At 32.8% G+C, this 15344-nt stretch overlaps 2 long non-coding RNA genes across 2 annotated transcripts in view; both read left to right on the top strand.

Moving 5' to 3' along the window:
• The window catches only part of LOC127839277 (uncharacterized), a 193269-nt gene that overhangs the window by 161650 nt on the left and 16275 nt on the right, over nucleotides 1-15344 (top strand). The window lies entirely within an intron of this gene.
• LOC127839276 (uncharacterized) lies at nucleotides 5257-6566 on the top strand. Its single transcript, XR_008030263.1, has 3 exons — nucleotides 5257-5369; nucleotides 5950-6089; nucleotides 6403-6566. It is a non-coding gene; the product is annotated as an uncharacterized LOC127839276 (long non-coding RNA).

The raw sequence follows: 15344 nt of genomic DNA, 5'->3' as shown, positions 1-15344 counted from the left end.
AGCCTTGGTTTCATTTGTTACTTGTAAGGCAATACAATTTATTTGTTTTTGTACATTAATGTGTTTACCTTTTAAACTGGCGGTATAAATGAAATTACATATTAATTTCCTCATATTTAACAAAAACAAAAGTGTCCATTTTAGTTCCTGTACAATATACACCGTTTTTATAATAATTATTACAATGATAATTACTTTTTCAAAATGCAACAAGTTGCTAAGAACATATATTTAAGTGTTTATAAATATGATGGAGTATACTTAACTTAAAATAGAAATAATTTATAAAAATGGCGTTAAATTAAAAATGCATGTAGATGGTAGATTTCTTAAAGATGATACGATCTTTTGATAAACTGACCATTGTGAGTAGTATAGGTACATTTAAATTGTGTCAATAATTTATACACAAAAGCAAAGATACGTGTTAATTTGGTTTTTATTGCATGCTGTGAGGTTTGACTGAAGGCCGTGCAGTTTTCAAACACAGATTTGGCGTGGGAGAGGGGGAACCATGCGGCGTGTTTACTGTGTGCGAGCCCGGACTGTCTTGCCTACCCTCACCAGGGATAGGTTCCGGCCGTTGTAGAATACCGGATATGGTAAGATCTGCAATATATTCAAAACATTTAAACTTGACCTTAAGAATATTCCGTTTATAATAAATTATATATACTATTTTGTTTTGCGATATTTCTTTATATGTATTTCCACATTTGCTTCTTTCACCAAGTTCATTTCTTTGGTCAGCTTGGCCTAGTTTTGTTCTGTTAAATCTTTAGTGCATTTTGATTATTAACTGTTAGTTCAGTTTCAAGAGCCCAATGCTCACTGATAAATCTGTTTAGCATAAACTGTATTTTACTTGAGAAGTGAATTCAAATAATTTTAAAGTATTAAAAGCGCCCGTTTTGAACCACTTAAGCCAATGTGACCTTCAATTTGGTAGCAACACATATTCACTATTAAAGAAAGATTAAAACACCTTATTTATATTCGCTTAACAAGCTAAAAGATATTTGTTTTATTCATCAAACCAAAGAGTTACAATAGTATTCTTAATTGAAATGTATTACATCGCACAACAAATTTGGCAAATTCTGCTTTTGCTTAGCCGGGATGTAATACCAATATATCAAACATTAAAATATGCATATTAATGCATATATCGATATATAAGGTCTGGCGTTTATTTAAATATTTTATATTTCTTTCAGATATTTTAAATCTTGATGGAAGAAGAAAGCATCGACACAATGATTTGATAACCCGAAACAAACGTTAACCCAAAAACGGATATGCGCTGCTTGTTTGTTTACAAAGTTTACATTTTGTAATATGACGCGTTATTTGTGTTTATTAGAACTGTGTAATCTGAACATGTCAAAACTGTCGATATGATTTGTCAAAATTTACAGTCCATTATTATTCACGAAAGGACAATGTCATTTAGTGATTTGTTTCACCAATGTATATCATAATAACATTGAAATATCCATAAACCTTCATTAATTCGTTCTATACATGAATATAACTTTGAAAAAGCATAATTAAAATCCAAAACAATAAGATACAGTTTTAACATTGCCCGCAGATATTAACGCCTTAAAATACACTGTTTACCATAGAAACATCATGTGTATCAATCCTGCCCAACGTAGGAAAGGAATTTAACAGTAGTTTCGTTAAATGATTGCTGTTATGTTCATCCTGTTTATGCAGGCTGGTTAACATTTAATTGTCATATATATGAATACTTAAATAAATACATTTAACGTATGTCAATTCAAATAACTTGATAGAACATACACTCAAATATACTTCAAACGGAATACTTAGAGGGGCTTGGTCACAGTTTGATACAATGACCAATTTTTTTTCAGATTTGCAAATTGTCGTTGTAGCAAGGAAATAGTAATGCTGGACATTTACAATAATCTATAATATACATTATATGCATCTTTTGACGATTTATAAAATATAAAAATTGTACAGCGTTACAAACGTGAAACGATTTATTGTTTTGGAGAGTTCTGTTGTTATCGTTATAGTTTGTGAAATAACTAAATAACTTACTTAAGGTACAACATACATGAGTATAAAGAGATGCACAAATGACCGAGTAGTTTCAGCGGTTCACTTGTATTTTAATGGTCAGTGGGTCGATCCCAGGTGTGAATTTCTTTCTAAATCTTGATTCTTCTTTTACATGTGTACTGGAGCTCTTTTATTCCGATGTTTATATCTATCTATTTGACTAATTTAATTTAAAAAAATGTGAGACATGCCCAAATCTGTAAACACTCCAATTTGATAATAAAACATTCAGAAACACAGCATAAGATATAAAGTGAGATATCACATTGTTGTTTGAAAACATTCCATACAAATGTGCATTCAAATAAATTATCCATGCCGCTCCGACTCTTCTATACCACGTGCGCTTTCCTCGTGCTTTATATGGATGTATTCATAAATCATTGATTTTATATTATAAATTATTCCCTTCTAAAAACATTATGACCGGAAACATTTTATTGTTATATTATTTGATTTAAAAAAAGTGTGTTTGCAATAAGACCAATGCAGACTGGTAAATCGTATCCCCAGCCAACACATTGAACGCAAGCTCGTACAGCACGTGCAAAAATTGCCTGTGTTTTCTGCGTATCAGATCATACTCAACAAACAATTGTTGCTCTGCCTACAAAATCACCTAGTACAAAAAGTTTTAAGAACTGAACATGGTCATCAAGACACGATCTTCAACCCTTTGTAGGCTAAGGTAACTCTAATGGACGTGGATGACGATTCAATAGGTATGCGACAGATTATATGGGTTCTCGCTGAGGGTTATGTGTCAATCTGGCATCAAAACCATGAGTTTACATCAATTAAAATGAGAAACCATGAATTGATGCTTGATGAGACCAGGCTGAAATGAGATATGCTGTTAAATCACTTTCTTGGAAACAGCATAAATGGGTAATTGATTCTTTCTGACCTTTTGCAAAAAGTACATGTATAAGGGTGTATATACTGGCTTCCGAAATTATAAATAGAATACACGCTGTCTAATTAACGACAGTTCTTGAGGGAAGATTGTTTGTGTTTTCATCTATCTTGGTCCGAAATAGTTCCCATATTCCTTCTGGAATTTGACTATTTAGTTTTTTGGCGTTTAAATGTTGAACCCTTATTTTGAGTAAATATTATCCTGCAGTATGATTAGTTCATTACAGCACAAAAGTACACATGCAAATTATCATATTTCAAATAATGTGGTAATTGAATCCGATTTTTGCCCATAACTGCACGCCTATATTTAGTATAAGCTATTCGATTCCAGTATGTTGTATGAGTCACTTGAATAAAAAATAGTAAATGGGAAAATCGGATAACTAAATTGCTACAAATAATATTGACCGTTGACATTTAACTGTTACTTAAACGTAAGACACGCGTGAAGTGCTACCACTTGAGGGCGTCGTTAACACATATTATCACTGTGTTTTTATTTAAGTATAACCTTCCATTACGCATAATAAAAGTTAACAACAATTTCGAATATATTTTCCATGAACCTTAATTTTTACACACATTGTGTATTTCTGGTTCTTTTTGGGCTTGTAGGCTATTTGCCATTTCTTCAATTTCAATAAATAATGGATCTTGTGCTATCTTTAGATCGTTTATTGTGCGCAGTTTTACAATCACTTACTTTGAGTTTAAACGAACTTTTTGATGTGACTCGGTATATATAGAGCATAGCAGGTTACTGCCTGATAGGCAGTAATCTGTTTTTCTGTTTATCATACCTCAAAGTCCCCCTTTTTTAAAAGAAATAGTGCAAAATAATCGCTACGCGGCTGCATTTTTTTCGGGAAGGAATAGGATGTTAGAAGTGTGACTGATAACGTCATGAGAACTTGCGCTTAATACTTGTAAAATATGTGCTTTGCTGTTAATGTTACTATGTGTGTATACAATTTATAACATCTTGGTATCAAATTATTTGTCCTGTTGAATCTGATTCTATTTAAACAAAGATAATTTCTTTATAGTTGATTCCGATTAATATGAACTTTCCCCAATCATTGATTGATATAAGAACTTCCTGTTGACCATGATATAAAATATATCAGGCAACGTTATATCAGGCAGATATCGATGCGGTGGTATGATACATGTTAATAGAGAATAACACGTAACTGCCTGATCTTTTTGTAATATATCAGGCAAGGCTAAGAATAATATTGCGGCGAGGCTTGCCGAGCCGTTATTTTATTTGTGCCGAGCCTGATATATATTACAAAAAGATCAGGCAGTAACCTGTTTTTCTGTTTATCATTCCTCTACGTCCCCGACTTTGAAAAAATAATGAAACAATAGCTAAAAAGCTGCAGTTTTAGCGGGAAAAAATATGACTTTTGTCGTTTGACGAGTTAATAATGACGTCATGAGCACGCGCGCTTAATAATGTAAAAACTGTTTTTTGCTGTTTGTGTTGCATTGTGTGTTTAAAATATATTACATCTTGGTATCAAATTGTTTGTTTTGTTGAATCTGATTCTATTTTACTAAAAAATGATTACTTTTTAGTTTATTCCGAGTAATATGACCTACCTCCTATCCTTGACTGATATAAGAACTTCCTGTTGACCATGATACATTTTTTTACATCAGGCAACATTATATTAGGCAGATATCAATGCGATGGTATGGTAAATATACATTTAATACTGTTCATATTGCAGTCACATAGTGTTTTCTATAAATGAAACTTTACGAAAAACGAAGTTCCATATATGATTTCAGTCATTTAATTAACAAAATACACATAGGTGCACTTACTTAAACGTAAGATCATTTAAAACAAAAATTACAGAATGCCCATATTTATCGTGCAAATTCACGTTTAAAAGTTCACAAAAGCCTACAACAACAACATTTCTGTGATGAAAAATTACGTGCGTGTAAGCGTTGTTAAAATTAATACATAACATACATTTCGTCGATTGGGCTTGCCTTGTTTACCGACTCTTAATGACGTAAATAACGTAAGCGAAAAAGCACATCCATGAAAAAGTATGAGCGTAAAACATTATTGTCCTTTTATTCACTCAAATACATCCGGTTGTTATTTACGTCAAATTAATGCGTTCTCCAATGGATATTCTATTCGTGTCACTGAACATCCGTCTTGATTCAATTCAGATAGGCAACTCCTTATCATGTGACCTCTAAAGTGTGGTATAAAAGAGACCGCAGTATATATTTCACATTCATTCACTAAACTTGTAAAGGTAAATAAAGCATACCAATGGACAAGCGTGTTGCATTATTTGTGATTGTTCTCATCGCATCAGGTAAACTATATGTTTTTTTGCAACTATTGGAAAGCAATAACAATAACGACATATAAAATAAATAATATATATAATTAAATAATTAATTGTTATGGATTAAGAAACTGATTGCATTGGATTGTATCTCGGTTATATGTATCGGCAATTCTTACAATTACATTTAAATCAATTACTATTTAAAATTTAGTTTCCCAATATAAAGTCAAATAAGATTTCAACATTTTAAAAAGCTTTAATTATTTTCTTCGCAATAACGAGGCATTGTTTTATTAATGATTCATTTAATTGTGTACATGGTGTAGATACAGCAGACTCAGGCAGTTACCGCTTATTCCTCAAAATAAAAGTCTCAATGACAATACGGGTTTCTGTTATAAATCTGTACATAGACTGAGTTGATTCATTCAGTGAACGAAATTGTACATATGATTTTCTTATTGAACACAGTCTTGGAGGATATGATCATTATAGTACAGTTAGATACCACACCTATACATAACGAAAGCGTTACATATTTATTTAAGTATATGAGATACCAAACACTGAATGTCGCACATGTGTGTTCGCTTTTGTTGTGTAGTATTCATGGAGTGTTGGGCACAGTTTGCGGAGAAGGGTGAAATATGCGGTGGATATGCGGGGACCCCGTGCAATAAGGGACTGAGTTGTGATTATTCATTGGGCACAGCTGGGCGTTGTAGAAGTGGTGGATTCTTGGCGGTGAGTTTTAAATATAACTGAAATACATTACATGAATAAATACATAGATAAATAGATAGATAAATACATGAATAAAAAATACTTAAATAAGTATATAAATTTTTATTATATATAATATAAATTATATAAATATAATATATCGGTATAGTATTAGCGTATCAAGTATTTTCCAATTTTACCGTTTTCTACTGTCAGTATCGAGTTCCAACATTTGGTAGTATGTTATTCATGCTCGCATATTGATGGATATAATGCTTAATATTATTTCATATATATTAAAACCATTCTTGCCATATGCATGTTTTTGTTACAGATTTTCCACGCTCCCAGAGACGACCGATGGTGAATAATCTATAAAGAAACGGATGAATGATGTGATATGTCCAAATCGATGTACATTCATTATCAAAAAAATATTGTATTGGCTATCATATAACAATTTGATACGGTTTTAATTATTAAAATTGTTTGTTTCAATTATTTTGTGATTCGTTTTATGCGTTGGCATCTTGAAGGAAAAAATTTGGATAAAACAATCAACAACATATAATGTGTGTGTGATAAACTCGATTCGTTCGAAGGAAATAAATAAGCACATTCAAATGTTTAAAAATGCGCAAAAAATAATGTATTTTACATAATAAATAGACATATCTACTTAACACTCTTGTGGATGCTGCTGCTCAATTGTTATACATATGCGTTTAAGTTAAATCACTGAGAATGTATTATTCATACCCAATGTTATTACATGCACAAAAAACGAAGGAGGGCCAAACAAATTTCGTGCAAATTAAAGTTCGAATGATGTTGAAATCACAAGTGATCAACAAAGTTAAAGTGCATATCTAGAGAAGTCTGTCGATACTGTTTGGTATCACTTTGCTTTAAGCAAGTAACCATATTTCGTTTCATTACACTTTAACACATATAGCCCAAAACTACAAGTAATACCTTATTACAACTGAAGTCAATGCCCTTGGGCCGCCAATTGAAAGCACAATAATGAGAGATCGGTGTTATGTCCGTCGTGTAAGTAAAACACATTGTGAATGTATGTGGAACTACCGAAAATTAACATCGGGATTAATTGTACCAACGCGTTCCAGGCAGACTGGATACTGGTTATGGAACGACACACCTCTAACATGATAAACTAGACACCAACCACCTTTTTTAATGTCTTCACTCTGCCTATGATTTTTCATAGATTTATGCAAAATAATAACCATAATTTCAACGAAGACATCTTTCAACATGTTTGTAAATGCACGATGTCGTCAAACTTACAAATGTAACATTTACCTGTTACCGAAGGAAGTCGGATATAAACAGTCTAACAGCCTGCATTCCGAGTTGTCAACAAAATGACCTATTACTGAATGAAGTATTATTGATAAGCATTGGGTTGATGTCATATTTTATTCAACGTAATTGTATGAGGACTAGAGGAAGCAAGCCTTACTGACTAGAATATGTTAGTTACTGTCTGTATTGCCGTCTTGATATATAACAAGCAGAAGCGAAACTTTCTTATTGCACGATGTCCATTCATTTTGGAATGTAAACAAACACTGTTAACACACTACAATTGTATACAATGTAACACATATGTACGTTGAACTAGAGATTTTAAAATGAGCCACTTGTAGGTAAAGTTTAACGGACGCCAGTGAAAATTGTAGACTTTATTATTGGATCGTTTGCGGGGTTTCCCATCAGTGCGCTAACGTTGGGTTTAACCATTTGGTCGCTATTTATGCTCATTTTTTGAAGACAGTATATGTTAGAGTCCTAAACGGATACATACGTATAGTATGAGACGTATGCAAGCTTCTTTGATAGACTTATCTTAATACGTCGCAATGGGAACACGGGTTATTTTGTAACACCGGTGTTCATAACAACTGGACAGACAAGTTTGCTTTAGCGATCGTTTATGTTAAAGTCGTGTATGGGAATAACTATACATATATATGATTTATAGATAAATACAGAGCATCTTGTTTGTACATTTGTATTACGTCTATCGGCATGATTTTTGCATGTAAATGAGCAAATTCATGTATCGACATGACTTGTCTTAATTACAGTGAATATTCCGATTATCTGTCATGTATATGCAAAACACCAGGTTCATCTTTGGAAACAAAGAAATGGTGGTATTTAGTTATGTTTTTTATGTTCCTGAACGAGGCTTCAAGGTGTGACCGCCAATCAAAGAATTTGACCGGACTCTCTGTGTCAGACACGAGATACGGAATGTTGTGACCCGACCGTGATACTGATCTTACGGTTGAAGCAATGTATTGCATTGTCTCTGCATCACTCGCCATCCACTTCACTTTCCCAACACCAAAATGCAAGTCAGGAGCAAACTTTGTGTGGCTTGCTAGCATGGTGTTGATGCTGATGGATTTATGAAGGCATAAGCAATAAAATGTTAATAATCCCCCTGTAATATTCAATTGTAAAACTTAATTGACAGCTTTTTACTTTTCCTAAAATATTTCATGGAATTTGAACAATTTTTTAAGTAAAAAATGTCAATTTTAAGCAATCTTTATTTTAACAGGCATACTATGATTAAGTTTTCACTTTAACACTATAAACTCAATATAAGTGGCATAATTATGCTCAAATCAATACTTATTCTTCTTTTGCATCACATTGTCTCTGATCTTGAATGTCAGGACTTGTATTGGAGACATATGACGAATGGGTAGTTTCATTAATAACATCAAATTCATCACGAGGTACAGAATTAAAAGATTCTGAAATAACAGTTGCATGGCTTGATTCATCATGATCACATTGACACAATTCATCAACTTCAGTTTGAACTAGTGAAGAGCAAACATTTTCGCCATTTAGATTATACAGTAAATTAACATTGTTTAGTTCATCAATAAAACATTGGTCATTGTTGTGGGAAATTTCTTTTGGAACTGTAAATAGATAGATATATAGTTGCAATAATCCAACTCCCAGCTATTGACCCTCCGGGTCCTGGGAGTTGCAACTGGTTTCGCGATTTACCATAGCAAAATCACCGCCACAAATCCCGGCGCTCATTTATTGGTAAAATTAGCAACATAAACTATTTTCTGACATGAATTAACACAAATAGATCGTCAATATATCTATAATGAGCAAATTAAGATAACTTATATGAAATGGTGTGCTCGCAGAAGAAAGATTTTAATCAAAGTTTCAAACACGTCAACCGTAAATGTAAATGTCAACTTGTTTGCATATGGAACAGTTTTTATTAACCAAATGAAAAATTAATGGAACGCACGCGGTGTGTTTACAACAACATGTACCAATAAACGGTTTACCTATGCTTTTCTCCGAACATACAATTTATGTTTTTAAGAAAGGTTATTTTCAAATATTAAATATTTGTTTTAAATGGACAGAAATTGTATTTATAATTTGTTCAAATTTTAATTAATACTTATGTTAATTGTATATAAATAGCGGTCAGATCTGTCGTAAGGGAATTATAACACAACATCTACAGCAGCAACATGTATTAGCTCTAAAGCATACAATTGCTTTTAGCCATATACAAAATAGAAAATAACAAAAGTATAATGCATGGATTATAAGAATAATGATTTCCCCAGGCGATTTTAGCCCAGCGGGCTAAAATGCGTGCACTTGAAATTCTCACAAGCGCTTGCTGTCTGCATTCGGCCAATGTTCAATCAAAACATGCACGCTCTTATCAGCGGTGTGTGCATAAGGGGCTTAGATAACATGTATGAACGATTTACGGGTCGTTCATAGGGATCAATTATGGTGTTTGTCCCCTAATAATGGCCGATAATGATCTATTATTACCGGTACATGTGGAGTAAGAGCATTAAAGATATGTTCAAATTGTTTGTTTGTTTTATTTTAATTAGATTAAACCTATTTATTGTAGCTCGATTGCATCGAAAGCCGTAGGCTTATATAAACGCTCTCGAGTCCGTTTCCTGGGACTAGAACCAGTACTTGGTGTCGTTTGGGGGAGATCAAAGGAACGCTCCTAGTGGGTTCGAACCCGTGACCTCCCGATCTCTAGGCGGACACCATATCCACTACGCCACAGCGATCTTTTAAATATATTAATTGTTTACGACTATTGCAGAAAATTAAAAGTATAAAGAACTTGCTTCAAAAACAAACCGTAACTGATGTGTGTTGCGGTTGTGCGTAATTTAAGTTATAAATACAATTAATTGGAATCAAACGTCTTATTTGATTGCTCTCGACCATTTACAGTAACATTACTACTCAAAATCATAAAACATTTCATTCAATTGTTCGTAAAATAAACTTAACCAATTTAAAATCAGTGTTCTTTATGGCGATTGACGAAATTTCAACGCCAGATGTGGACTGGCAAAATAGATGTTTGTAGATACAAAATGCTCGTTTTCATTATTGTTTTTGCATATCTATTCATACGACACATGCACACTAAAATGGTGTTCGTGTGTCGTATGAATAGATATATTCGCGGGAATTAATTGCGACCACAAATAAATAAACACGAGCATTTTGTATCTACAAAAATCTATGTAATCATATCACATCTAGCGTTGAAATTTTGGATATTGCTCTAAGGAACACTGATTGTTAAGGTGTTAACTTTATTTTACGAAATACTTAACGAAATTTTCGTTGATTTTGAGCGTTATAGAGACTTTAAAATGTGTTCACATTATTTTCTTAACGGCGACTATAGCTTAACAGTACCAATATTTAATATATTCAGATCCAATAGATATATAGTTTCTTTCATATTTACGAAATTCGCTATATACCTGCAACACATTTTTCTTTAGTCTTTGTGCTTGACAGAATAAAATCTAATAAACGACTAGTAGTTGGAAGCAATATTTTCCATGGGTCACATAATGTTTTTCAATATTTGTTTTTGCTTTCTGTTTATTTTGGTTGTTATTTAATATTATAATATATGACTTGAATGAAATGAACTAAGGACAAAAACATAAATATTAAAAGAAATGTTGTGATTTGGTAGCTCCAAAGTAGTGTGGATTTTGATATATAACATTTAGAAAGTATATAAAGAATTCGACACCAACCGCCTGCCGCAGTGCCTGACGAAATTCCTGGGGAAATGCCAGTATAAATATATATTATTCGCTTGTTATTATTGTCTGTTTATCATAACATTTTAATCAGTGACAACAATCAAATGAAAAATCTCTCCCAAACACCTATTACACCAACACATCCGCATTTTGCACAGCACCTCGAACAACACTGACAAAGATCACACTCACATCCAGAACAATTCTTTAAAACGCAACCTTCCCTAACGCTTAACACACTTTCACCCATCTCTTTAGTCAACAAAGTCTTTAATACAGACAGCCGTAAGCACTCAACACTCTTAAACGTCTCTCTCAGTCAACTGTCTCCCACTAACGAACGACCATACGGATAGACAACTGCAAGGGACGGGTTCTATATGCTTTTATTTTAATATGTATTTCAATATTTACACACATAATCAAAGCTTTACAGTATGTACACTAGGAGACATACATCTATACACTTTATTTTAATATTTATTTCATAATCACACACAGTATTAAGCTTTACAATATGTACATAAGTAGACATACATCTATATACGTTTATGCTAATATTTTTTTCATTCCGTTAATTAATTAAGTACTAAATTGTATAGCATGAAAAAATTCAATATTTATTAAGTATTCCATACTACATCCTTATCTCTAGGCAAGCCCTTTCAGTATTAGCTTTATCTACCCCTCGATAATCAGTACCCTCATCAGCTCTGAAATGGTCTATTGCCTTATCAAAGACATTCGCACGTGTTAATTTCTTTGTCAATGCACCGCAGAGTACATAACAGATCGGTAGACTTGCTAAGCATGTAAGAACACCCGACACTTCATCCAGATTTTTTCCGGATTTTTAGTTCAATTAGTATACAGCGCAATAACTGTTTATACAATGCCGTATCTAAAAGCACGGACTCTGCCACTTATCCTATCGCAGCGGGAATACAGTAATAAGAATGTGTCCTAATTCAAACTACACTGCTATGCGCAATACAATTCTAACTGCTACCACAAGACATCGTCAGATACTACAGTGAAAACAATTTGTGCAGTGTAACCTTTTCTTTTGGTTTGCTCAAATCGACAATTCACAACTTCCGCCATAAACGATTTGTTATCAAGTTTATGTTTTGAGCATTTCTCAACAAAATACACGCAAATTGATGTCGATTGCAACAGGTATTGTGGTTGTAACAATGTATTAGGTTGATTGAACTCGATTTTATAGACATACGTGAGACATATTTTTTTTACATTAAAAAATGGGTTACAAAGAAGAACTCTGAGCTGTACGTATGTACTCATAAAGGCTCAGAGCATTCAAGAAGAACTAGATAGATAGATATATAGATAGATAGAAAAATAGATAGATAGATAGATAGATAGATAGATAGATAGATATAAAGATAGATTGATAGATTGATAGAGTGATAGATGAATACATAATTATATATATATATATATATATATATATATATATATATATATATATATATATATATATATATATATATATATTTATTATGTAAATATAATATATCGGTATAGTATTAACGTCACAAGTGTTATCCAATTTTACCGTTTTGTACTGTGAGCGTCGAATTCCAACATTTGGTAGTATGTTATTTATGCTCGCATATTGATGCATATAACGCTAGATATTATTTTATTTATATTAAAACCTGTCTAGACATAGGCGTGATTTTGTTACAGATTTTACACGCTCCAAGAGACGACAGATGGTGATAATCTATTAAGAAACGGATGAATGCTGTGATATGTCCAAACCGATGTACATTCATTACCGAAAACATATTGTATTGGCTATTATATAACATTTTGATACTGATCTAATTATTAAAATTTCAATTATAAATAATTTCGTGATTCGTTTTATGCGTTGGTATTTTAAAGGGGAAGAACTGTGTAGTAATGGAACTCAAATCGATAAAAATACACAGTTTTACAAAAACATATACATATTTACATAACACGTGCATGATACATATGGGTATTCTTGTGGTACATGCACAATGCAGACCATGGTGTTAAATTGTTATATATTGTTATTGTTATACAAAAGCGTTTAAGACAAATCACTGAGAATGTGTGATTCATACCCAATTGAATGCATGTAAAACTAAATGAAGGAGAGTAAAACATCTTTCGTGCAAATAAAAGTTCGAACGGTGATGAAATCATAAGTGACCAACATAGTTTAAGTGCATATCTAGAGACAGTCTGTCGATACTGTTTGGTATCACTTTGCTTGAAGCAAGTGATCATATTTCGTTTCATTACACTGTAAAGCCAACAACTACACGTAATAACTGATAACAATTGGAGCCAATGTCTTTGAACCGCCAATAAAAAGCAGTATGATTAAAGATCTGCTTAAATAAATGTCATGCCCGTCATTAAAGTGAAACACATTGCAATATTATGTCACTATAGAAAATTCAAATCGCGATCAAATGTATATACTTTTCTTGTAAAAGGCAGACTGGATACTGGTTGGGGAACGACATAAATGTAACATTATAATCAAGACAACGACCATCTTTATTTTCGAAATGTCTTTACTCTGTCAATGATGTGTCATTCATTTATGCAAAATAATAACCATAATTTCAACGAACACATCTTCCAACACGCTTGTAACTTCGCGATGTCGTTAAACTTACAAATTTAACATTTACCTCTTACCGAATGAAGTCAGATATGAAAAGTCTCACAACCTGCATTCCGAGTTGTAAAAACAACGCCCTCTTATTGAATGAAGTTTTATTGATAAGCATTGTTTGGCTGTCATATTTTGTTTGAAGTAATTGTAAGAGGACTAGAAGTAACAACCCTCACTTATCTATAATGTGTTTGTTATCGTCCGAAGTTTCGTCTTGATATATAACAAGCAGAAACGAAACTTTATTATTGCACGATGTCAATGTATTTCGGAATGTAAACAAGCAATATTAAACAAATATAATCGTATACAATTTCACACATATGTACGTTGCATTTTAAAATGTAAAATAAACAACACGACTAGTATGTACAACAGTATGAAATGCTTAACAAACGCCCATGAATATGTTTATACTTGATTTTGTTAGTGATTTCCACTCATTACCTTAACACACGCTGTAAACATTTGGTCGAGTTTAATGCCTATATTTAAGACATTCATAAATATAGTATAATATAGTATAAGACATATGTAAGCTTCTTTGATAGAGTTACCTAAATACACAGCGTTAACGGAACATGGAGTATTTTGTAACACCGGTATTCCAATCAACTTTACATATTATTTTACTTATATATATATATATATATATATAACAAAGTCTTTATTAGCCTTGTTGTATTTAAACAAAAACGCTGTATTTATTTTTTGCCGAAGCTTTCGACCTCACGGTCTTCATCAGCGGCCATTTTTTATTTTCAGATGTTTTATTATGAACGGAAATGACGTCGTGCATTTCCGGCGTCAACGCGCCCTTTTATTAACGTTTATTCTTGCACGTTGATTGCATATGGTCAGTATGTCCTTAGTTTTGACTTCCACAATTGCTCCATGGTTTTTCGGTACTCGTCCGACCCGCTGAGTTTTTCGAGTCCCATTATTTGGAAATCGTCCATGGAATGTCCGTCGGTGAAGAAATGTTCAGCTACCGAGTCACTGTGCTGTGTGCGAATACGCGACAGATTCAATAGATGTCGCTGGTACAGAGTTCCGCCGGTCTCTCCCACATACACGAACCTGCGACAGCGATGACAGTTGACCGCGTACACAACATCGGATGATTTGAATATATATATATATATATAAAGGTCATTATTATATCAACACTTTTCACATCCACAATTCCTGTCTCAACGATCATCCACGCAAATATATATATATATATATACGAGTCATATGTAGGGAACATTAAGTCTGTTGTATAATGTATGACCATTTATCAAATGCAATTGAAATGATGTCAAATATTGGCTTAGGCGATGTGAAGGGCGAAAATTGCAATATATACACAGGAACCTCATGCGGTCCTAGCTTCATTTGTATCTGATGTTATGGAACTGGTAGAAATTGTAGAATTTAACGTATTTGATGTTGTCATATTATAGCATAAACCAT

The sequence above is a fragment of the Dreissena polymorpha genome, chromosome 7 (genome assembly GCF_020536995.1).
Source record: "Dreissena polymorpha isolate Duluth1 chromosome 7, UMN_Dpol_1.0, whole genome shotgun sequence".
Taxonomy (NCBI): domain Eukaryota; kingdom Metazoa; phylum Mollusca; class Bivalvia; order Myida; family Dreissenidae; genus Dreissena; species Dreissena polymorpha.
This window is presented reverse-complemented; position numbering and strand designations above follow the sequence as displayed.